The sequence below is a fragment of the Halichoeres trimaculatus genome, unplaced genomic scaffold, assembly GCF_033239565.1.
Source record: "Halichoeres trimaculatus isolate MK-OKI-2021-1 unplaced genomic scaffold, fHalTri1.1 fHalTri1_scaffold_4, whole genome shotgun sequence".
NCBI lineage: Eukaryota > Metazoa > Chordata > Actinopteri > Labriformes > Labridae > Halichoeres > Halichoeres trimaculatus.
In genome coordinates, this window is record NW_027437182.1 from 31,815,863 (window position 1) to 31,840,592 (window position 24,730).

The following is a 24,730-nucleotide window of genomic DNA, read 5'->3' on the forward strand; positions in this document are numbered from 1 at the left end:
TTTTGCAAGTCTTCTGTTGTACATGTGGAAGTTGTATTTCAGAAGACAAATAAACATCATCATTCTGCCTTGACAGTCACAAGAATTAGCAAAAGCATAGAAAAAACAAATAAGGTTAAAATGACAGGCACTAAAAATAAGAACCCATGGGAAATAATAGTTAAAAAAAACAAACTAATTCAAAACTTAAAAGCAGAAGTTAAAAACAGATGTAAACTTTATAAGAATTTTTAATTAATTCAGAATTTTAGGTACAATTGGTCAATTTATGTTTCAAAAGTCATGTCGAGTAACCTAAATTTAACCGTCTCAGGTGTCGAGAACATAGGTCGTAAAGTGTCATCAAACGCACCACAAAAGAAAAAAAAAAAAGAAAAGAAAAAAAGACGAAGAAGAAGACAGGTGTTGAACATGTCATGGCCCCCTTGGCAAATTGCGGTCAAGTTGGCACATATCACCAACTCAGTATTTAACAGCCGTCGATAAGTGAGACTAATTTGATCAGAATTAAACTTTGAAGTGAATCTCTAGTAGTTTTTATTCCAACTGGATGAAACATGTTTGCATTAACTGTCAAAGAGCGAAGTTGGTTTTGGTGGCAGTTACTTTGCGGGGATGCTAAAGCTAGCTACTTAGCTAACGGCGCCAGTCGAGTTTGGAGTTTCTACAAGCAAAATCATCGACTCGGAAACTGCTTTATGAAGAAACGTCTTCAACCTTCGACAAAAACGAGACTGGACTTCAACAGTAAACAACGTAAGTCAAGTTAAACCTTGCTTTTTGTTTGTGTCTGCTCGAATGCATTAATGCTAACTTGTGGATTGCGTATGCTGTGACAGCTGCTTGCTGTGCTCTTGCTAAAGTTGGTTTGATTGTAAGGGTCCCTGTTTGCTGTATCCATATAGTTTTGGCAATGTTAAAAGACTCAAGATATTTAAAATGGCTCATGTTTTAGATGTGGACTGCAAAAATTGAAATCTAAGCAAGTGCTTTGTGTCTTAATTCAAGTCAAAATTGTCTCGCGAAATTAAATATGAGGTAAAAATGTACTTGTTTAGTTTCCTGTATTGAGACATTTTTAGTGTTTTCAAGGAGCTCGGCAGGCACATCACTTTTACACCACTGGCAGTTTTTTTTTTTTTGTCTGTTAAGGTCTTGAAAGAAGACATTTTTTCTGGACTTGCTGGGTTAGTGTTGTGCATATAATTTTTAAGTCAAAATTGGACATGAATAAGTAGATTTCAGTTTTTCTAGCACGTGGTGTTTGTCGGTCTCCTGTGCTTGTATTTAGTGTTTGTGTCATGTGGTCTGCTAGTTGCTTGAAAAATTTTGATTATTGGCTCAAGCACAGTTATTGTGACGTATGAGCTTTCATTCATAACATTTTATTTTATCTGCCTTTCTGCACATCCTATATTGCTTTTCTGCCTTTCTCAGTGTATTTTTTGTCATTTATTGCACGGCATTCGTTGCACAGGAAAAAAATATTTGTCTTTACTGTTTACAACAATCACGTTGAATCACAAATCTTTTAAAAAGTACCCAAGTGTGAAAGCTTTGAGGGATTTGGGGAAAACTGTCCCTACTTGTGCACCCTGGGCATAATCTTTTAAAAATTAAATTTTATATGGTTAAGGCTGTTCTTACAGAGGTATTTTGCATTTCACATGTGGTTGTGTTTTTTGAAGGATGACTGTATTTTAACATCTTGTGTAAATTGTTCTGATCTAACTTACAGTTTGCCTTTGTAGTGCCTTACATATTGTAATAGCTGCTTTTATTTGACAGTGAGTCAGTGGGACTTCCCAGTTAAATAACAGCACAATAAAATGTAGAAAACCTTTAGCCTCAGAGGTATAAGAGCCCCAAATTAACATGTATCCCGGCACTTTATTGACCCAATTTCTCTGTGATAAAAGAGTACTTTCTATTCTATTCCTAAAGATCTCGAGTAGTTTTTCTCAGTATTTGGATAACAAAGCTTGATTTCACATCATAACGGATCAATTTGCAGACTTGCACCACTTACCTCGAGCGGTTACTCAATGTCTTAAGTGAGGAATATTTTCTATAAAACCAGTGCTCCAAAAGATGTATTTAATATTATTACACAGGTTTCTTAAAGGGGACATATTATGCTTGTTTCTCCTTTTCACTATGCCAGACTAGGATGCCTGTAAAGCATTTCTGCCCTCAGTACAAGTCATTTAGTTACTTCATTGCTCCACAATAGCGTTCTCAATATCCTCAGTTTAGGCCATTCTGAAGATCTCGTTGAAACGCTCCGTTTCCAGAATGACCTCCAGTAACCTCGCAACGTCACAGCCCTTTGTGCTCTGATTGGTCAGTTCTATCAGAGGGGTGGAGGGGGTAGAGCCATGGGGCGGTTTTTGCAGCATGGCAGTATTTACAAAATTGGCACATTAAATGGAGCAGACCGAGCGAGTTTGCTGTTTGCCAAAACTTCACTGTAAGGCATTGATAGCACTAATAAAATGGCAGAGTGCAGGATACGTCCTTTTGTATTGGACCCCGAGTCAGACCCGAACGGTTCTGCAGCTCAGGAAGAAGAAAATCCACCTCGACACAGATCATCTTAGGACGCTTCAGTGTGGTGAGTCAAACTGGTACTGTAACATGTATAGTTTATACGTTGGCTCTTGGTGGGTGTATCCCTCGGTGGTGGTTGTGTGACTAACTGACTTCACAGAGGAGGAGCTGCTTTATCAGATTACTCCAATAAAAAGAAAGGATCCTCGTGTCGTCATGAAAGTCGAAATCTCGAAGCCAAATGGCAATGACCTATTTTCAGAGGCATCAAATCTCGTTCTAGGATATCAGAAAAAATACAATATCTAATTTTTTAAAATTTCAGGGGGTGAAAGGTCTTGTTTTCAAATTTATTATATTATATGTAAGTATTAAATCAGGGATCAGCATGATATGTCCCCTTTAAGATGTATGATATTGGAATGTTGGCACCACTGGTCTACTTGGCCATGTAGCAGCAGTTTGCTTTTTTTGGGTTTTATCTTATTGTTAAAGTTTCATAACACCCCCCCCCCCCCCCAAAATACCTCTCTTTATACATTTATTTCGCACAGCTTGTCTTTCAGTTTTCTTAGCCACGCCCATTTAAAAAAAAAAAGCGTACTTCTAACACTCAAAACGCTGCCAAATTTCTTTCAAAACGGTTGAGTTTATAAAAAAAAATCAGTACAGTTTTTATGAGGAAAGAAATCAGCTATTCAAGCCAGAAGAGTTTCTTCTAAAAGGCCTGATATACGGTTCATATAATGTTTATGCTGCAGTTCTCAGTCTGCAAAAAGCAGGAATGGAAAGGTCCCTGTTTGTGAATGTTTTAACTGAACTACTTCCAAAGAGCGATGTTGGAGCAGCGTTATTTTCTCCTGTCTGCTTCTTTCAATAGGAGGAATTTTGGAAGTGCCTCTTACATGACTTACATCATTGATGAAATACGTGAACAGACACAAGAGCTTTGGGATGAATTTATTTCCCTCTCATCCTCTCTCCTCTTGAATGCTGATATACGTGCACTCCTACCACTCGTGCAGCTCTCCTGTTTGAAAGGAGCAATGTAAAGCTCTCACCAGAGCTTTGAGGCATAATCATGACACAATTAAGATAATTTTACAACGACTGCTGGTGGCAAGAAAAGCAATTTTTACGGCATGTAATCGAGTCTGGCTGTCAGATTAAGATAGCAGGTGATTTGAGGGAAATTGTCTTGGCTAACTCTTTGGAGTGGGATCCAGGTGGCCTCAGGTATCTCTTTGCCCATTGAGGTTGCCCGTAAGGTAATGCAGTTTTGATTTTAAATTGAAAAAAACATTCGAGTGGTAGATTTGTGTCTCTGGGCATGTGTCGTCTTATTACCTGCCTCTGCTGCCATCTTCTCCTGCATCTTGTGACTTAAAAGAGCCAAGTGGCCCGTTATCTGTGTCTCACTCTGTCTCCTTTTATGTCTTACTCTTGCAATCCGGTGACAAACTCAGAATTCAACACATACTGTGTGGGATTAATGTGTGGGGGTAGAGAAACCTGTGCTCTCTCATGAAAAACATGATTTCTTTTCAAGGAAAGACTCCTTTGAATGTACAGCTCTCTCCACAGAAGCCTTGTCTTTACTTTAGGGACGTGTGAAGAGTTGATAATTGATTCTGAAAAAGTCTCACTCTTACGCTGAGGCCTCTTCATGACCTACATCAGAAAATTATAAAATCAGCTAATAGATTGATTATTTCCTTGTACTGATTTTTTGATTGGGTCAGATGTCCCTTAAAAAAAGTTCTTCTGTGTGGATAACGTTCTCTTTCTATGACTTTAAACTGGAGCAGGATTTAGCAAAAAAGACTTTTCCTGTTGAAATTTTGTTTTGAAAGGAGAAACTCTGAAACCAGGGCTTTGATAGATTAAAAAACCCCAAATGGCTTTGAACAGGGGTCAGTGTTGATGTCAGCGTGTGAGTTTTTTTACTGTTGTACATTAATCAGATATTTGGGACACAGAAGCGCTCATCATGGCGACAGGAATCACCTTTTGTAAGCTAGCTAACGGTAACGAATCAGAGTTCACAAAGTTTAGCTGCTGTAATGACCGTTCGGATGATTTTAGGAAGCTACAAACCAACACATTTCCTCATCACTCTGCGTTAGAAACAGGCTGATTCATTGGTTGGCGGTTTGATGCCATTTTGAAATAATCAGTATTTGCTGACACCAGGGGCCTGTACTACAAAGCTGGGTTAAGTCATCCAGGATAACTCTGCGACAACTCACTGAACTTCACCGGATCTCCACGAAGAATAGCTACTGCATATTTGCTGTTACTAATGGTGGATCCTAAAAAAATCAAATCAAATCAAATCTGTCATCCAGATCTGCTACTACGAAGCTCGTTATCAACTCGATAAGTGAATCCGGCTGGGATCTGTGTGCACACATAAAATGGGCGTGGTTAGCGTGAAAATTGCCGAATCTGTGAATGCGTAAATTTCCAAAATGCTGATATTAATAGACCCATCTCATCATGTGACGACACGGCCAGTTAGGACCTTATTCATTCATGTTGTCAGTCAGTGTGTGTGTGATCAGCATCATATCCAACCTCATAATTAGAAAGAGTCCACTTTCCTACAAATCCCAAGGAAAACGCTCATTATGGGCAGTTTGTATTGTAGATGCAATAGCAGTGGGGAAAAAAGGACGTGGGAGCAAATAAAATAAAAATAAAAACATCCTTCAAAGTGGTCGGTATGAAAGATTCCATTTGCACACATTTCTACTTTTCCCTGACAATGTCTCAGTTATGATGATCAGTAAGATATTGTTTGCTCACAGCCCATAAGAAAAAATGTTGGGCCAAAAAGACAGGGGGCAGTCCCGCACCAGAGGACTCTGGCTGAGCAAACTGGTGACTGAGCGGTCTTTCATGCCCGCCCGAGAGAACTGATTGGTCAGCGGGCGGTCTGTCACACCCCGTGAGCTCTTATCCTGGAACTTAACCTGCTCCGTACCAGGTTTGGCGTTCAGCATCAGTTACCGGGGCAACGTGTCTGGATAAAAAGAGATCCGCATTCGTGGTACGGAAAACCTGAAACTTATCCAGGAAGTTATCTCTCTAAGAACTAATCCAGCTTCCTAGTACAGCCTCCTGCTCTCATGTGGAGGCAGTCGCACCAGTGTAGCTGTACCCAACTTGGTTTTTGGCTTTTTATTGAGTCTGTCAACCCCCCCAAAAAGACAACAATGTGAAATATACCTCAGGGTTTCTGCTACATGTAAATGTTTGTGGCACACTGCTACGCCAAAATAAAAGCGGCCATGCCTTTTGAACTATGACCTTTTTTTCTCCCAAATATTTCAAATGTGAATTTTACTGTACAGGGCTCTTGTACATGCAGCCAAAACTGCCCAGACTAGAACTCACACGCGTGGTAGGATCATATCGAGGTCAAAACCAATAAAGGACAGAGCTCGGGCGGGTCTTTACAGTTTACAATTCTCAGCTTTCTTCATTGCACACGGCAGAATTCCGACCTGTTGTGCACATAAGACACACAAGAAAATTGATTCTGCGCTTACTTTGATCATTAATCATTGTTTACAGATACATGTTATCATCTAGCTCTATGCTTTATATGCTTAATAATGCAAGTCACATCATAAATATCCCGTGAGCTGTGGAGTAAACTTACGTGTTTATACCTGTATATAAAGTCAGCACGAGCAGAAGTTTCCCCTGTCACTCTGCGTGATTAATATTTAATTTAAACTTCATCTTTATCAATTTGTGGAGACTGTAATGATGATCGGTGCTGTTAATCCAGTGTATTATGCATCAGCTGATCGTGAACCCGCCTCACGCTCACACAGGAATAACCTTTCTGCTCTCTTTGGGACTGAAGTTGCAGTTTGTCTTTCCCTTCATTCTAAAAAATAAAAAGAGGAATTTTCCTCTGCCTGTTAGCTTTCCAAATTAAATCCTTAATTCCAGTCTTTCTCTATAAACTGGATTGAAAAAGTTAACACTTTTCTCCAGCAGTGGCTGACTCACATGATGTGCATTTTATGGGAAATTTGGCTTCTGATATAGTCTGCAGACATGATCATCATCATTTCACTTTTTCACATGGTCTGGTGTTAAAAGAGCTAACTAAAATTTTAAGGACTTCCTGATTTATTGCTTATATTTCCTGAATTTTCTTATTGACTTAATTTTAGTTTTAGTTTTTTAAATCATTGGTAGAATTTGATAAATGTTATCAAAGCATTAAATTAAAAGAGTGTACAGTATATCTGAAAAACCAGCCAGTTAATATTCCTCCCTCCACTAGATGGCATTAGCAGACTTAAGTTTGATGTTCTTCTGAGCCAGGATCAGCCTGGACTCTGAGAGCAGCAGCTCTTTCTCTCTGTCAGCACATGAACTCTCACAGATCTGGTACATATTCTATGTTTTTATAATGAAACAGAGGAAATTAGTATTTTCCTCTGTGTGTACAGCTTCTGCTCTGTTTGTGTTGAATTCAAAAAGGAGAAGCTAAATTGTTTGAGGCTTTTTTTTTCCCCGTTACCTTTAATTTCCAGCTGAAGTAGAGCCACTTTTTGGATAATTAAGTCTAACAGAAACATTTAAATCTTATTAAACTGGGAAGATTTTTAAGCCCCTGAGTTCTACAAAAACTGTGAATATGGACCTTATACTCTTTAAATATAAATGTGTAAAGAGAGAATATCTCATTGAATCACACAGATGGATCCAAATCAGGTGTATCTAACAGTCCCTCTTCTCTTTTTAATAGATTTATTAAAGAAAAGAGTCATATTAATGCAGTAATGAGTATTGATAAGGCAGTAGTTTGTACTCTGTGTGAATTAATTGACCAGTGAAGCATTCATCTCTATCTTTCCTGTTTTGATATTATAAAAAAAAAGAGGAAAATTGAGATGTATAGCTTGAACCTTTATCATATTTGTTGCTAAAAACAGCCTCCGTGTGTCTGTCTGGGTCAATTTGGATTTCGGGGCCCTGGCAGCAGACGGCGCGGGCAGACTGTGGAATCCCCAGCAATGGAGACTGGCAGGGCTCAATCAAATGATGAGAGGCGGCACATCCACATGTGAGTGGATATACAATATTCCTCGACACACGCTCCAGAAAAGGCTTGGTATGTGAAATTTTGCTGAACTCAAAGTCTTACATTAAAAAAAAAAAAAAAAAAAAAAATGCAAACATCCAATTTGCCTCCTGATTTGTCCTGCTTTAGGTTTGGCTCGGTCAAGTTGAAAATCAGTAACCATATTTCTGTGCGGTTTTCCTCCATCTGTTGATGCTACGCGAGGCCCACAGAGCGTAATTACAGCAGGAGAATGTGAAGTACACACACCTTGAGTGATATTTGACTGTGTCAGCACTTCTGCAGGTAAAAAGAGGAGAGATGAACAGCAGAGAGTTAATGTAGGGAGTCTGTGACCAGTAGGGGTCATGTGTAGCATGGGAATTCACCGCTCACCTGGAGACGTTTCCTTTAAGCCAAAGGTAAACAAAATATTCAGAACATAGAGATTGTACTGTGGTCCTTAATGAAAGTTAGTGCTCTTTCTACCTGATATCCTCTTTCCGTCTGTCGATATTTGTAGTTTAACTTCTTTATCTCTGTCACACTCTGGATTTTCTCATATCTCTTGGTCAGTCTTTCAGACTCACTCCAGACTACAGTCCAAATCCTGACACGTTTGAAGTCACATTCAAGATGGTTTCACAGTGAAATGACCTTCTCATTTGTCTTAATTACACTTTAAAAAAATGTTTCGTTACAGTTACAGACGTCACTGAAAGATCAACTGTTAATTATATGATGGAGATTTTCAGGTTATCACATGGCCAATAGTATGCTGCCAAAATAATCAACAGATATCAACAAAATCATTAAATTTTAAAAATTATTTTCTCAAAAGGTCTTTCAAAGTCTTGATCTAATTTGTGGGAGGTCTTGTCTTTCAGATGGGACATGTCTGAACACGCCTGAGTATGATGACAAGTGTGTTAGGCTAAAAACAGTAGAGGTGACCAGTATTGTTGGTGCTTGCATCCCCTGGTGGTCTAAAGTTGTATCGCCATGGAAGCTCACAGACAAGTCTCCAAACACAGATACAAATCGCTGCACGAATGTTTTCCTCTTCCGAGGCAGGAGTGAAGCAAAAGTCACGTGTGAGAACACATCTAATGTAGTGGCCAGATATTCACAGACCACACACCTCCATAGTGATGAATGTATTTACTGACCCGTCTACACTTACAGATCAGTTTACACAGCTGCAGATTTATTTTACATATACGTGGATCTGACTACACACACAGTTTATTTTACACACAAGCAGATTTTGTTTTCACATTTGAGGATGTAGTTACTAGGGATGGGTACTGAATTAGATACTTTTATAGGTACCGACCGAAGTCTGTCAAAAGTACCAGGTACAGATTCATGAAAAATCAAAAGGTACCATGTTTAGGTACCTAAATGCATCTTTGTCACTGTGAGGGAGTGGAAGAGCAGACGATTTTCCATGCTGGACATGAACACATCATTTCAAGGTTATATATTAAAGAATAAATAAGTCAAATTGAAAAACAAAAAAATACATCATTAAACAAATTGATATTTTTTAGAGCTGAAACGATGCCTCGAATGATTTAAGGTACTCAATTACAAAAACTATTCGAGTAATTTTCTCCGCCTCGAGGAATCGTTCAATTTCAAAAAAGATCAAAGAGTGGTATTTCAAATAGAGCTGAGGCCATATTAAGAGAGTTTTCAGACCCCTCAAGCTACCTCTTATACAAAATAGCAACTAGCAACAAATCTAGCTTCTTTTCTGGAGTTTGGAGACTAATGGGTCATTCTACAAAACGGGTGCCATTTGGGTCCGCAACCTTTGATGAGATGTACAAGGCACAAAAAATGTGTCCAAGTGTGTTAACAGATTTTGGAGCTACCAAAGCAAGTGCTCTTATTGACTTGCTGTATCAGCACCTAACAAGCACAAAAAAGTACCGACAATTGGTACCGTAGAGTACCGGTACGGATTGCCAGGTACCGGGCATCAGTACTGTATCGTTTCATATGTGAAAGGTACCCATCCCTAGTAGTTACACACAGACAGATTTCCTTTACAAATTTGTGGATCTGGTAACTCACACAGATCGAAATACACATTTGTAAATAGTTTTGCTACAATACTGGCCCCATACTGGACATTCAAAGGATGGTGAATATCTGTCGATAAACCCAAACTGAAAGAAATTCACATTTTGAATCTGTTAAGGTGTTAGAGGCTTTCAGTGAAAGAGTAATTAAAACATTATGACTTTGTTAGACATTTGTCTAAATTAGCGTTATATCTTCTTGTGATATTCTGTGATAGTTTATGGTGCAGACCTGTTCATTTAATGTTGTGAGCTTTGTGCCTTGATACACCCAGGTGATGATTCAGTCTGAGTTTAAAGCCTTTTATTTCATCAAAAGGAAGAAGAGACAAAAATCAGGTGTGTTGTTACCTGAGGAGGTGTTAGGTTTCACAAACAGCCTCGTGTTCCTGCATGCTGCGACCCGCAGCTGCTCTTATCTCTCAGAGCTCAGCGTTGTTTTTAAGACCAACCTTACCACAACACAGTGATAGACGGATGAGATGGCACAGGAACTTTGTTTTCAGATCTCTGCCTCGTGGTTTAGGCGTCTTTTTTTATGTCAACATGAAGGGCAAATTAATCAAAGCAGTGATTAAGTGCTTTGTTAATTTTATTTAAGCAACATTAAGATGCTGGTGTCTCTGTTCTGGTTCAGCACATGTGACTCTCAGCAGAGTGTGTGAGTCAACAAAGAGCAGGATGTCAAAGGTCAGGATGCCACACTCAGATGAATTGGTGATGTCAAGGTGGCTTCATCATCTTTTCATGTTGAGTCAAACTACACAAATGATTTGTTTTTGTTTGTATTGTGTGTGCATCTAAAAAGACACACAAGAATTATTATTATTATTATTATTTACGCAGTCTAAACTACTACAATCCTGAATTTCCCTTTGGGATAAATAAAGTATTTTTCATTTTATTTCATTTCATTCATTTCATTTTCATTTCATTCATTTCATTTCAAGAAGACAGCATTGTTCACACACCTGCTCTCAGGTTTATGCTGTATTAGGCAAACAAAAGCACATCAAAAAAGGTTGTATTGTGTTAGCCAGCAACAATCAGTGTAAACATTACAAGCTTCAGTTCGTCTTCTTATGAGTTGAGACTTGAGTTCAGTTTGTTCACAGACCTTAGTTAAAGGCTGTTTATGAGTCAAACTGAAAGTACTTCACCTGTTTTCAGTTTAACACGCACGTCACCTTTTGTCTCCTGGTGTATGTCGAACACGTTGATCCAAAGCGGAACAATTAACCCTTCAGACGGCGTGTTCCTGGGTAACTGGTGGGCTCTCACCTCCCCTGTCCAGCAGAGGGTTCATGGTAGTCGGTGATGAAAAATGACTGCACGAAAGAGGATTTGGTGAGGCGCTCTGGCACAATGACATTGTCTGAACTACAGCCTCCTCGGTGTGCCGTGCCTCAGCGACAGCCCTTTAGTATTTCCTGTCAAACAGAGCATTGTTGCTTTTAGTTCACCTTAAGTGTCTAGACAGTGGTTTTCCTGCTCCGTTGGTTCTCTTGGATTGAGGCCAAATCTTCACTCTTGGAGGTGATAAGAGTCTTATCTTGCTGTTAGAGGGGCTAGAGACTGGAGCAGAGCTCAAGTGAGTGTCACTCAGGTAGGAGTGTGGGCACCTTAAAGAGCAGCAGGGATAGTCAGCCAGCTTACAGTACTGACAATGAAACCCACAAACATCAGGCTCTTACATTCTGTTTGACTCCTTCTTTAAAAAAAAAAAAACACCTGACATTAAAAGAAGCTGAAACTTTCCCTGGATGAAAAAACGTTTAGAGCAATCGTTTTCTTCCCTCCACTCAGGGTTTGGGCGTCATTAATTCCTTGTCTAGGGTGGTTTGGAGCTTTTCTGTGTCAGAAAACTCTGTGAACCAGAGGAGGGCATGTGAGGTGCAGCAGAATGTGAAAACTTTTCCAGTTATAAACCAAAGCAAACAGCTCGTGAACAATGCACAACAAGCGATTCCAAAAGGAGCTTCATACTGTACCGTGCCACAATGATAAATTATGAGATTGAGGTCATGCATTGACGTACAGTGAACAGCCTACATTCTTCCTGACAAAGGGCAAGAGGCTAATACAACAGCACATTCAGACACTTCCCTTTATGTTCGCTTTGCTGGAAAATGTTTGTTGTAAAAAGTCCAAGGTCCCTCAAGTAAAAAATCAGTCTGCGGATTGTGCACTGGTCCTTGTTTGAAGTCCATTGTGGCTCTATTCCCCAGCCAGGTAACACAAGAATGCAGCTTTTATACCCGGCATAGTTGATCCACAATATTGGCAAATGGTCTTTAATTCCGCTCTATGCAAGGTAACTCTCCAGCTTGAAGTAATTCAGACTCTTTTCTTTTCTGTCTGAATGGTGGGCTTGTGTTGCAAAATGAAAGGGAGTCAATAGATGTGGATGATTTATTCAAGGGAAAAGCATTAAGACTTTGGAATGAGAAGCATGACTGTATTCTTTTGCGAAGGACACGTTATTTTCTACAACACAAGGCAAAATCAATGGCTGCTCAGTTCATTCTGTGCTCACAAAAGGAGCTGAATTGATAAAAGGAAGGGAGGTAGGGGATAAAAGTTTGTCTGAATTCATGGATACCCACGTGTTTGTCTGCTAACTGCTGCCATGCAAAATGTAAAGCTGATGCTCGTGTAGTCAATTAAGCCACGTTCAAAACTCAGGACATAACCTTGAACATCAGGTTCGATTTAGACGTTTACAATTTCCTGCGACAGCCGCCCTTCTTTAATCCTTTTTTTAAAATCCAAAATACAGAATGAACATGTAATGAATGATCGACCAATGACACACTTTGTCTCATAGTTCTTCCTTTAGCAAAAGAAATAGTGCTGAGAACATCATCCAAAGAGAGCTGAAGTTGAGATCTTCTTCCACATTGTGTCCTGGCTGTCTTGAATATGCATTCAGCATGATCTCAGTTCAGCTCTCCGTTTTATTTGAAAGGGTGATCAATGATTCGCAGGTTGTTTTTGTTCCTCTCCGCCCACGCCTTTTGTGCACACCTGAAGGAAAATTTGACACTTGAAAAACAACTCAAGGTAGCGAACCAGTGACAGCTTAACTCTTGGAGACACTTTCCTTAGTCCTTTAGTCTTTAAAAAAGTACAGGAAGTAACATAGTCTGGTGTAAAAGACACACTTTAGAGCAGAATGGAATACTTTAGATACTTTATTAATCCTCGAAGGGAAATTCTACAGCAGCATATAGTGCAAAACATTCAAGGTTATATATAAATAAAATAATATAAAAAGTGTCAACTAGGAAAAAGTCCATCAGAGACATCATTCTCCAATCAGCCGTCACCTCCACAGGGTCCAGGACTGAGCTTCTTCACCAGTCTGCTCAGTCTCTGTCTCCTGGATCCTGTCTGCTCACAGAAGTTCTTCCTTGTGGCATCTGTGTCCAGGGTTAGCTCTGTTAGCCATGTCTGTGTATAGCATGATGCTACTCTGCCTTCTGGTGTTCCCTCTGTTGCTGGGTTAGCACGGCTAGCTCAACCATCAGGTTAATGTCATCTCTTCCTAGCTCACATTGCAGCACCAGCACGTCGTCCTTGACTCCCTCTCCTCAGCTCGAAGAGAACACCAGCCCTTGCACCAACTAGCATCAACATGCTACAGGCTGCTAACAGATGAAATCTTGTGTGTAAACAAAGCTACCATGAGACAAAAAATGTTAAGTGTCTCCAAATTCAAAGATAAATAAGAAAATAAGAAAAAAGTAAAAACAAAGACAAAAACAAAAACAAAGAGAGAGCTGCTGCAACAAGCAGCCTCTCAGGCAGCACCTGCGTATCATCTAAAATGTGAACTGCATCGGTGTATCACTATCACCATAACAGGTTATATCATTAAAAACAGCAGTGGTATGACATGAGTTAAACAAACCTTTTGGCGGTTGGTTTGATTGATAAAACTTGAGTTTCAGAAAACAAATGACTGGCTACACATCTAAGTATCGGAAGGGCTACACATCTGCATTGAAACTACATGTTGCTGGATGCATTAGGAGTCCTCACGGAGGAAAAAAAATAGGTTGGAAAAAAAAACTCATATTCTAGAAAATGTAACAGCATGAAGAAGCTCTCCTACTCTCCCAGAGTTACTGTTGTGAAAACATTTTGTTGCTGAAGCTGTTGCCTGAATAACTATAACTCCTCAGTTTAACAAGGTGGGCAAGATTTAAGTTGTCTACAGCAGTGGCTCCAAACATGGGAGGTGGTGAAACGCCTTTGAAAGTCAAAAATCATCCTTGTTCCATCATCACAGACTGATGAAATCAAACATCCCCTGCAACTCTGGTGTCTCTTGATCACAAGTGGTCAGTTTTCTGCAGTGTTATTTGATGTGTTAACATCAGCAAATTCTACTTCTGACCAAGGAACATGTTCTCCATTGGGGGTCGATATGGAGAAAATATGTCAGGATGTTTTTATGGCAGGATCAGGATCTGGATCAGGGTTGTTTTTCATACTCAAACTATTTGACTTGAAATCACTTCCACAGTTTTATTTAGCAGACGCTTTTGTCTGAACCGACTTACAACACAAGAAAACACAACATTTTTAGACCTAAATAATTCTTATCCTGCATTTTGAACTATTTTTATGCAGATTTTTGTCCATTCTGCAACATTTCATAACTGAAATCTAGGGATGCACGATATTGGATTTTTGCCGATATCCGATATGCCGATATATCGAAACCCCTTTTGGCCGATACCGATAATCACAAGTTTGTTTGTTTTTTTCACTGTAAAGAAAGCTAAGTCTATCCTGTATTGGAATTTATGTTACTCTTATTGTGACAGTCTTGTTTAAGAAACACACATAAAACAAGACAAAAAACATTAGATTTTACCATTAATAAGAAATGTATTATTTTTTCAAACTCAAGACATTCAGTATTGAAATACAGAAAAATAATTTCTTTAGATCACATGAACTTTAAATGTACAATGCATTTTTAAACATAACCAAGTTACATTTGATTATTTTAGAGCTACTGTAACAACCTGGTGACAGACACAGAGCTCTGCAGAGTAAATAAATCAAGTGCTACATTTTATTTAAGGAGCTTATTTTTCAGATGGAAAATAATAATAATCCTAACTGAATAGCACCTTATCAGCTGTGCTTATCGGCAGAAATTTTCATATCTGCCGATACCGATAAACGTGTTTTTAAGCTTTTATCAGCCAATACCGATATTGGGCCGATTATATCGAGCATCCCTACTTAAATCTTGTCTTGCATCCTCTAATGTGTGTTATGAGCTCTCACATTTTCACATCATGATTAAAACATTCATTTAAAGATGTCAGCTGTAAGAGTTGTTGAGTTTCTGCAGAATGTACAGAGCTATAGCTTTATACAAGTAGCCTATGCACACAAATGTAGATTAGTGAGATGTTACTAGATAGACTTTAGTTTGGCTTGAGGCCTTGACAGAAAATTCAACTATACAGATCCTTGAAGACATCATTCATTTCATTGACATAACTAATATGTTGTGAGATGAAAGCTGGAGGCTGTATAAAAATAACCCCACCCAGAAATGTCTCGCAAATAAGAATTATTTTGTATGTTGTAGTTAAAACTTTAGATGAGGTTTTTTGTTATGTCAAAAGCAAAAGATAACAGTCACCTGTCAGCTTGATTGAGATTGACCAGCTATACTTTAATAACAGTTAACATCAGTTAATAAAACTTTACTCATCTTGTATATACTTTATATTTTGGTCATTTCCACTCAAGAAGACACTTTTTTGACTTCTTGAAAATGATAAATATTGAAAAAAACCCACCACATTTTATGTCTTTGAATGTGAAAATTAGAAGAAAAAGGTTGATGCTTTTTAATTTATTAATTAAAGGACACAAAAAAAATATTAATCACAAAAAAGACCATATTATGACCCCCACATTTATCCCCTTCTCTTATAATGAATACTAAGAGTCTAACCAGAAGTTCTCTGAGATGAGCAAAGATTGCGTTCCACTCTGTGACCATAAATAAAAGTGTTTGTGTGTGTTTCCTGAATGCTCTGCTGTTTTTATTTTGGCCCTGTGTGTTGTATAATCATTCTGTTTTGATGCTTCAGTCGCTCTGACATTTGATGGCGCGGGCTGTCAGGCCTTGTCTTGGATTAAGGGCAGCATCAGGCAGACATATGTCCTTTCTGCTTTTGTATTGGTTGGTTTTTTTATCTGAGCGAAATATAATTTTTATCTCACTTCATTCAGAATGACAGTTCCTCAAAATCGCTCCACACCAAGGGATATTCATTACTTTTTGTAGACCTGCCTGGGTTGCCCGTCAACTTTTCATCTCCCTTCATCTCTCATCTATTTCACTCTCTCAGAAAGCCTGCTTTTTTTCCCCGGCAATTTTCCTGCTTTACTTTGCTATGACCTTCCTGCTTAAATTGCTTGGCTTGTGTTATTCACAGTTTGAGATTTACAGAGAATAATATTGCACCACAGGATTTCCCACACTCTTAGGTGCCCAATAACTTGTGACAGAATTTCTGTGACCTGGTTGTCTGTATTTTCCCAGCTTAGGTTGAGGTGATGGGGGCTGTAGTTCTCATCTGGCTCCGCTGAACAAAATGCTTCACCTGTCATGTGAAGCTGAAACCTGCACACACGGTTAACAGGAGCTGATTCAGTGGAAAGGTGCGGTGAAAAACAGAAATAACGCCTGGTATTTTTCACTTTTTTAAATGAACAAGGGCTGTGACAGGACTGAACCAGCTGCAGTAAAGCTTGTTTGTGTGTTGGTTCTGCATATTGCAGGGAAAGCAGGAATAATGTTTGCATAGAGTAAGCAATTGTCAACAACCAATCTGTATTTTATTCAGCGGACAAGAGCAAAATGGTCACTGAGGCGAGGCAGCAGCTAAATAAAATCACATTCAAAGTCAAAGTGTTCATTCAGGATCTTTTGGTGCTTTTTTTCCCATGACTGTTTCGAGAAGCTGAAGAAAGATGGCAAAATTGAGGATAAAAACATTAGACATAAGGTTCTTATATTGGGAGCAAAGCGAGTTAATTGAGAGACGTGCTGTAGCTTTTTACCAAGGAGCTCAAGGCACAACTCAACTGCTAGGGCCACATTTGATTTTGTAAAAAATGGCCAAGGGCCAGCAGCTCTTACTGACATATTTATTAATCCTAAAAGTTACACACCAACGCCCTATTTGTTAACTACAGTGTGTAACCTTGTTGTTTTCTGCAGTGTTACATGCTGTGTGAACATCAGCAAACTGCTTCTGACCAAGAAAAATGTTCTCCATTAGGGGGCGATATGTGGAAAATATGTCAGGATGTTTTTATGGCAGGATCAGGATCTGGATTTTATCAGGATTGTTTTTCATAGTCTGTTTTGACCTGCAAACAAGAGCCGAAAAAACAATATCTTGATATTTTTAGGTTATATCACGATACAAGATATATATCTTGACAGTATGATTTCTGCTATATGAATGTTTAATTTAACCCTTTTGATGCATAAAATGACACCAGTACACCCTTCAGTTTGATTTTTAAAAAAGGCATGCAAAAAGGGGAAAATTACAATCAGGTGAAGTATGATTAACCCTTTATTTAGAACCAAACTTTATGTAGTTACATATTTTTAGTTCCCTGTTTTCTGTAAACATCGCAGCTTGCAGTATTTTGGTATTCAGACAAACAAAGATCCTTTCTACCATGCATCGAGCAATGCACAGCTGAGAGCTGTGACTGAATGGCAAGCGGGGGAGAGGTGGAGTGCGTAGAGAAACGAAAGTGAAACTCAAGAACATGCAGCATTCGTTTCTTGTTTTGGAGAGCCAGTAGAGAATCAGGCAAGGATTAAACAGGTAGTAAAGACAGCCCAAATAAGCAACTACATTTCAGAAAACAAGCCCCAAGAACCCACAACCCACAACTGATGAGACACACAAGCAACTGTTTTCCCTTCTCCCCATTATAAAAACACACAGCACAAGAGAATTACATTCCGATGTCTGAAAACATTTACGTGTCTATTTGTTCTCCATGGTTGGGATGTAGTCATTTTATACTTTTCATGCCCAACAACCCAGGATATATCGAGTATATTCAATAGCTCCCCCACCTTTACTGCAAACAACATTTTTAGCTCAAAATGTTTCTTATCCTGCTTTCTGAGCTATTTTATGCAAAGATTTTTGTCTTTTCTGCTCAATTTTAACGCTTTTGTCCTCTAATGTGTTTTTTGAACTCTCACATTTTCTCATCATGATAAATCCATTCATTTAAAGACGTCAGCTGTAAAGGTTGTTGAGTTCCTGCAGAATGAACAGAGCTTTAGCTTTGTACAAGTAGCCTATACACAGTCCAAATGTAGTTTAGAGTGACGTTACTAGATATACTTTGGTTTTGTTTGTGCTCTTGACAGAAAATGTAAACAAACACATCATTTAAGACATGATTAATTTCAGTGACATAATAAGTACATCATAGGATAAAAGTTTGGGGCCTTGAACTTTGGGCCTCAGCTGGCCCCCTACACTGACTTTGGTTGTGCCTGGGTTGGTCTTATCAGAAGTTAGGCTGGGTCAGCCTTTATAAAACAGAGCCTGCAATTTTTGTGCTTCTTAAGCTTTTGTTTTTAAGATATCCACTATGCCACTATCCGGGATGCCACTATCTGAGACTGTCTCTATGTTTTGCACTTCATGGTGTTGACCTGTAACTGCTAGCTTGCCCTTGGCCATGCATGTCATGCAAAGAGACTTAAGTACAATATTATTGTGTTGATTAGGATGTTTGTAAAGAGTTCAGAGGAAAGGATGAGTCATCAACATTTCATTTGCTTCCCTCAACAATCATGGAGAAGATGCAAAAAATGACTTTTTCTCAGCTTTGGGCTGGATACTAAAATATCCCTTATGACATATGATTTATACTGTAATCTGTTGTTTATATTGTGGTGTATTCTTAAAAAACACTCCATTAAAGTCTCTGTGAGGAGTTTTTAAATGGCTGTAAAACAGTGAAATTGATAGTCATGCTTTTGCCTTTTTATGAGCTAAGACAGCTCAAAAACATCACCTATTAGTCTGAATTGTAATGTTTGAAACGGCTGTTGTGAGGGGTTCAGAGCAGAGGATTGTCAGCATGCTGAACAAACAGCCTTTCTTAACATTTTAAACAGAAATATTAATAATAAGTGATACATTTGGCGTGGAAGAGCAGCACAGGAGCTCTTATTTAAAAAAAAGGACACCTCAAAAGTGGAGGATGCTTTGTTCAATCACTTTTGAGGACCTTGTCCTGTATGTGTTATACCAAAGAATGGCGCACACGGCAAACTGCCTGACACTGAAGTCAAGTGCTGAAAGTTTTCTAAACTGAAGTTACACCAACACCCACATTGGTGTTTGAGTTATGTTAGTATGAGCTGAATTATGCTTAAGAATTGACTCTGTCTTAGGAATAGACCGATTATTGGCTGGGCCGATCATGTAGGTTGATATTTGGCATCTTAGGGCATATCGACGGCTAAAATGAAACCCATTCAAAACTGTGTTGTTTTGGCTCTGATGCTTCTCTGCACAGAGTTTCACCCTGTCTACACTATGGAAGCCCTAGATGGTTGTTTAAGGCCTGAACCACACGTATATGGATATTTTTTTGATCAGATATCTTTGTCCTCGTTTAAAAAAAAATCTCCGTCCACACCACAGAAAAATCTCTGTCCATACGAAGAGGCCAAACGGAAAGCGATCGCCTCTGAAGCCTGCAATGCCATGCCTGGCAGATAAGTGGCAGGTTAGCAAAATGTGAAAACTCAACACAAACTCAATTCTGTCCAGTTTTATTGCAGTAACATAGAAATTTTGGAAAACTTTATTTACTGTAAAAAACTTTAGTTATTCATCTTTTTAAGTTTTCATTTAACTTTATAAAACATTCTGCTTAGCGTGGGAGCTGTTTAATAAACCCATGCTTGAAGGGAATTGAATGAAGTCAAGTGTTGGAGTTGTTTTGGTCAAAATTTTTTGTGCCAATATTTTCACTTTGACTGCAATTGAACATCAGCTTCAAATATCAGTTATCGGTGGTTTCTCAATGGAGGGGCCCAAGCTGATAGGATCCTCTGTGTGCTATTGACCTTTAACACAACTTTTCTTCAAAAGAAAAAAATGGTCTATTTCTTTAAAGCTGTTCACAGCGACATGAATTTATAATCATTGCATAAAACAATAAAAACAAAGTGATTTTATTTTCTATATTTTATCCCATCCATTGTGGAAAAATTCAGCCCTACTTCACAGTCCACGTGAGTCCATGTGAGTCCGTGTGAGTCCATGTGAATGCAGCCTGAGGGGTCAGCGTGACTTGCCTGGAGGGAGCTGCTGCAGTTGCAGGTGGAGTATAATTAGAGTCCAAATGGGCGACGTGAAAGCCTCTTTACACTTTTTACTTCATTTAAGACAGTTAGCGCTTATCTCTTGTCTTGTCACCACCACACAAAATGTATAAAAGGGGATGTGCCCAAGTAGACCTTATTCAAGTTTCTTCCCCTCTATCTTCCAAAGAGGCTTTCACATTGTCACTGTCTCATTTGTGGCACATAATAGTGTCTGGAACTCTCTGTGGTCCATTGTCGACGACAGGACTGGTTGTCCATTTGGAACATCTAAAATACTGGGAGGGCTTTAATCTTTCTTCATTATTTTCCAATTTTGGATAAATGTGCTCATAATACCTCCCTCCTCTTATAAATGAAACTCTTTGACTCGCTCCCCATCCCTCATTTTTACCCTCGCTTTTCACACTTTTCGCTCGCTTTCATCTCTTACACAGGACAAATAAGTAGTCCAAGTGTACAGACCAAATGTGGAGATAGAAGGATAATTGAGTCGACAAACATCAGGGTCAGGGTGAGATCATTGTTCCGGCTGGTCCAGGAGGTGCTTATTCTGATCTCAATACGCATATTACCATATTTTTGTCATTTGCCATAACAGTGAGAATTGACCCTGGAAGGGCTACTTCGCCAAACTGTGATTGTGTGGATGACAGTTAACAGGACATTTAGGGTCACGCCGTCACTCCCTGCCTGCTATAGCTTCCTCTGTAGAAAGCTAATGCAACTCCCAACCACTGTGCAATTTATTTCGATATCTGAGATGAAAAATTTAAGAAGTATGACCGCTCTAATTCTCAACCAGACTACATTTAGGATATGAAAATTTGTATAATTTGTGACATGCTCTGTAGAAATAGGCCACATGAAATATCAATGTGCCTTGATCTGACCCCGGAGACTGTTGTGACTGTGACAGATGTGATTGGTTATGAATATGTACATCAGCCCAGACGGTTGGAGCTCTTGCAGCTGGTCACCAGCGCTGAGAGGAAGAGCAGAGAAGATGAGAAACCAGGGTTGACTTCGCTGACACGGTTGTGTCTCACTTCACAGTTTTTGTTCAGGAATTATAAAACAAGAAATTAATACATTGATAAAACCTCTTAATGCATGAAGAAGTGTTTGTGATGATAAATTATATCAAACTGAAAATGTAATAAACAACAGCAACGAGCTACCACAGTTTGATCTCCTCATATGATTCTGGAAATGGACTGTGGACGATTTGACGACCATGTCAGCCTTGCTAATTGAATAAGTGTGTGCTGCAATGGTTATCATGCTGATTTTCACTGTGACATGCACAAATGCTACAGCATCATGTCATTTTTATGTGATGAACGCCTCTGTGCATCAACAAACATGCTTTCACACAATAACATCATCACTCTGATTGGAAATAACTTCTTTAACAAGAAGTCAAAACTTTGTGGTTGCTCAACAGGAAGTGAAAATACTTCATGAGTTCATGAGTGTCTCTGAAAGTCAGGTTTTAAAGTGAATCTGTGCTCCTTAAAGGGCTTTAAAGTGAAGTTTGATAAGACACTCATCAAAACAAATTTTACGTAATATTTAGGAATGGAAATCAAATAGTTTCGTGACATCAATACCAAGATCAAGCCCCCCTTATGACCCAAGTCTTTACCAACTCAACTACCAATGCTTTTCTATTTGATGAGACAAAGAACTGATCTCTTCTCACTGATGTTTTGTTTGTCTTGGCCAAACATACACTTTATATACCTAATTTTATTAACAAACTAACTTTCATTCAGCCATTCTCAGACATATAATCTAGAGGTCGACCGATATGGGTTTTTTGGGGGCCGATGCCGATGCTTTCCAAATTTGGGCAGCTGATGCCGATATGCATAGCCGATTTTTCCAATTTGATATTCAGGCCGATTGTTAAATGAATATATATTTATCACATTTTTGTGAAACGCAGCAATTTCTGAGCATCTAAAAGAAATCTATTACAACAAGTCGTGTCCAGTCCTCTGAACATTTATTCAGCTTTCAAAACTATGAAATATTTTGTCTGAGTAAACACACAATGTAACAAACAGTAGTAAACATTCACACTTCTTAAAATGTCAAAAAAGAAATGTAAACTTATTAATATAATTTGAACAAAAGTATGTAATGTATCCAAGTGGTTCCACAAGTTTGAGGTGCTCATCTTTTTTGTGCCTGATCAAAAATTGCGTCATTTTATACAACGGATCAAAAATCGGCTTTTTAAAAGAAAATACGGCCGATGGCCGATAGAGACAAATGTCCAAATATCGGCTCGATATATCGGCGGACCGATATATCGGTCTACCTCTAATATAATCCATGTAGACTGTCACCATTACTGCAGCTGTGGACTTTCATACGATACTAGAAAAAAAAACAACCTGTTAAGAATCTGCAGCAACAGAAAAAGTAAATCTTGGGCACCCAAAAAGAGCTAAACGCCCTGCGAGGAATTTCCAAGTGATCTTATAAATATCTTGCTTTTATAATTGCCTATTCATATTTCTTAGCATCTGTGATTGTGGAGAACACAAATCTATTAATAACACATAGATCGACAGTAGGGGTGGGTGGTATAGCCTCAAAATTATATCACAATATTTTAAGGAAATTAGCGATAACGATATTTATGACAATATGGGAAAATAAAACGACAACTTAGCATTAGTGGTTGCTGCTTCTGAATAACAGCATTTTAATTTCACTCACAGTGTTTAAGCCACTTTTCCAATCATTTTCTGCTACTACACAAGTTTGAAATGTAAACGTAGTAAGTAGGTTAGATCCAGAGGAAATCTGACGTTTTGGAGGAGGAATAGTTAATCTTGCAGGTAAGAAATTTCTTAACTCTCTACAACACAACACATTCTTTCTATAAGGACACCAGCAATAAGGAGAAGGCATGGACTGAAGGAGCTGAAGTTTAGAGAGGGCCGGTTGAGCTCAACATACTGATTAATTACCATGAAAGTATGTTGTCATGGGGGGATTCCTGCAGGAACATGTGGTTCTCCTGTGATCTTGTGATCCAAGGTATCCAGCTGTTGTGGGCGCTGCCCTGCGCTGTGTTGGGCGGCGCTCGGTGTGGTGTGGAAGCTCAGATTTTAGAGTCAGAAAGTAGGACCTCCGAGGGCATTCCTGTTGGACGTTCCCAAACTTAGAAATTCCTACTTCTGAGTACACGCAGCATTATTTTGTAGTAATGATGGACACAGGGGCCTAACTGTCAGACCAAAAAAAGGACAGAAATGCAGAAGAAAGCTGAACGGGAGAGTGATAGAGCACAAGCTAAAACACGGTTTAAACTGTTAATGCTAATGTTGATTCCAACCCACAGTCATCAGTTATTCTGCAGTGGTCTGTTCAAACTTGACAGTCCATCAATAAAATGAAGAGTGAGGTTACGTTAGCTCTGATTGGTGAGGTTGGAGTTGGTAGATGAGCTCTGGTAGGACATAACCAGGATTCACTAACGTGACATGTTACACACACGTCTCAGAGCACTGGGCTGTGAAGATTGTTATTATATTATGTAACTACAAATAAATACATTACTGTGTACCTTTACATCCCAGGAAAGTTGTATTGAACAAAGAAAAGTAGAGTTAAAAAAACAATCTGCTTTTCAAAACTATGCTGTAATGGAGCAGAGACGGACTGGAGACGCATCTGGTGTATTTCAACTGTGAGTGACAAGAGTGACATCTTTATGACAGTGGGTGATGGTGTTCATGGGAAACTGAGTCCTTATCCTAGAAAAACACTACAGATGCCAGCCAATACCAAACTTCAAGTCTTCAAAGAGCCTTTAGTTTTGTTACTTTGAATTTTAACCTGCACATTAAGCTGGTACAGAAATACTTACTGAACACAGACAAACAATTAATGTTTTAATAGTAATGAAAGGTAAGATAAATAAGATCATGCATCTTTATGAGACACCAAAGATGCTTCACAAAATGATATTTGATCTGTAAAAGAGAACAGTTAGTCACAGAGGCTGTAGATCAACTTTTACAAGATTCACAAATACAAAATGAAGGAAATTGTTTTAATTTAACCCCACAGTATGTACATTTTTCAAAATATTTTAAAAAGTTTTTCCACCTTTACTGTCTAGCACCAAAAAACCTGGACATAGTCTTGTCTAATATGCACAAACATGAGTTATTAATTGTATGCTACGTATCTGATAATTGGTTAGTAAACAAACTTGAAGAATTGTCTTGTCGTGCTTGTGTTGAGTTCTTTTTCTTGGCCGTGTTCAGCGAAAGTCGAACTGTTTGGCTTTACTTCAAGTTTGTTTGTTTGTGTTTGCTGCAGTTTGTTTTTCAGCCCAGAGTTAGAAATTGAAATTAGTGCCAAACAGGTCAGAAAAGAGTATAAACGCTGTCTTCTCTCACACAGACTAACAGGAAATAGAAGAGTACAGGTGTTTATTTTCACCTTTACATTTCTTTATGGGATATAGGAACTCTCTTTTTGAAGCTCCAGTGGAAAAACAGCTGAGTGACCTTTGTGACACACACACCACTTAATGTTTTTTTTTTT

The 24,730-nt window shown here is 38.7% G+C and overlaps 1 long non-coding RNA gene across 2 annotated transcripts in view; it reads left to right on the plus strand.

The window, feature by feature from the left end:
* Positions 1 to 405: 405 nt before the first annotated feature.
* LOC141789427 (uncharacterized) overlaps positions 406 to 24,730 on the plus strand; it is a 146,337-nt gene continuing 122,012 nt past the window's right edge. For both annotated transcript variants that reach the window (XR_012598210.1, XR_012598211.1), the window contains exon 1: positions 406 to 756. This is a non-coding gene — a long non-coding RNA (uncharacterized LOC141789427). The remainder of the gene's footprint in view (positions 757 to 24,730) is intronic.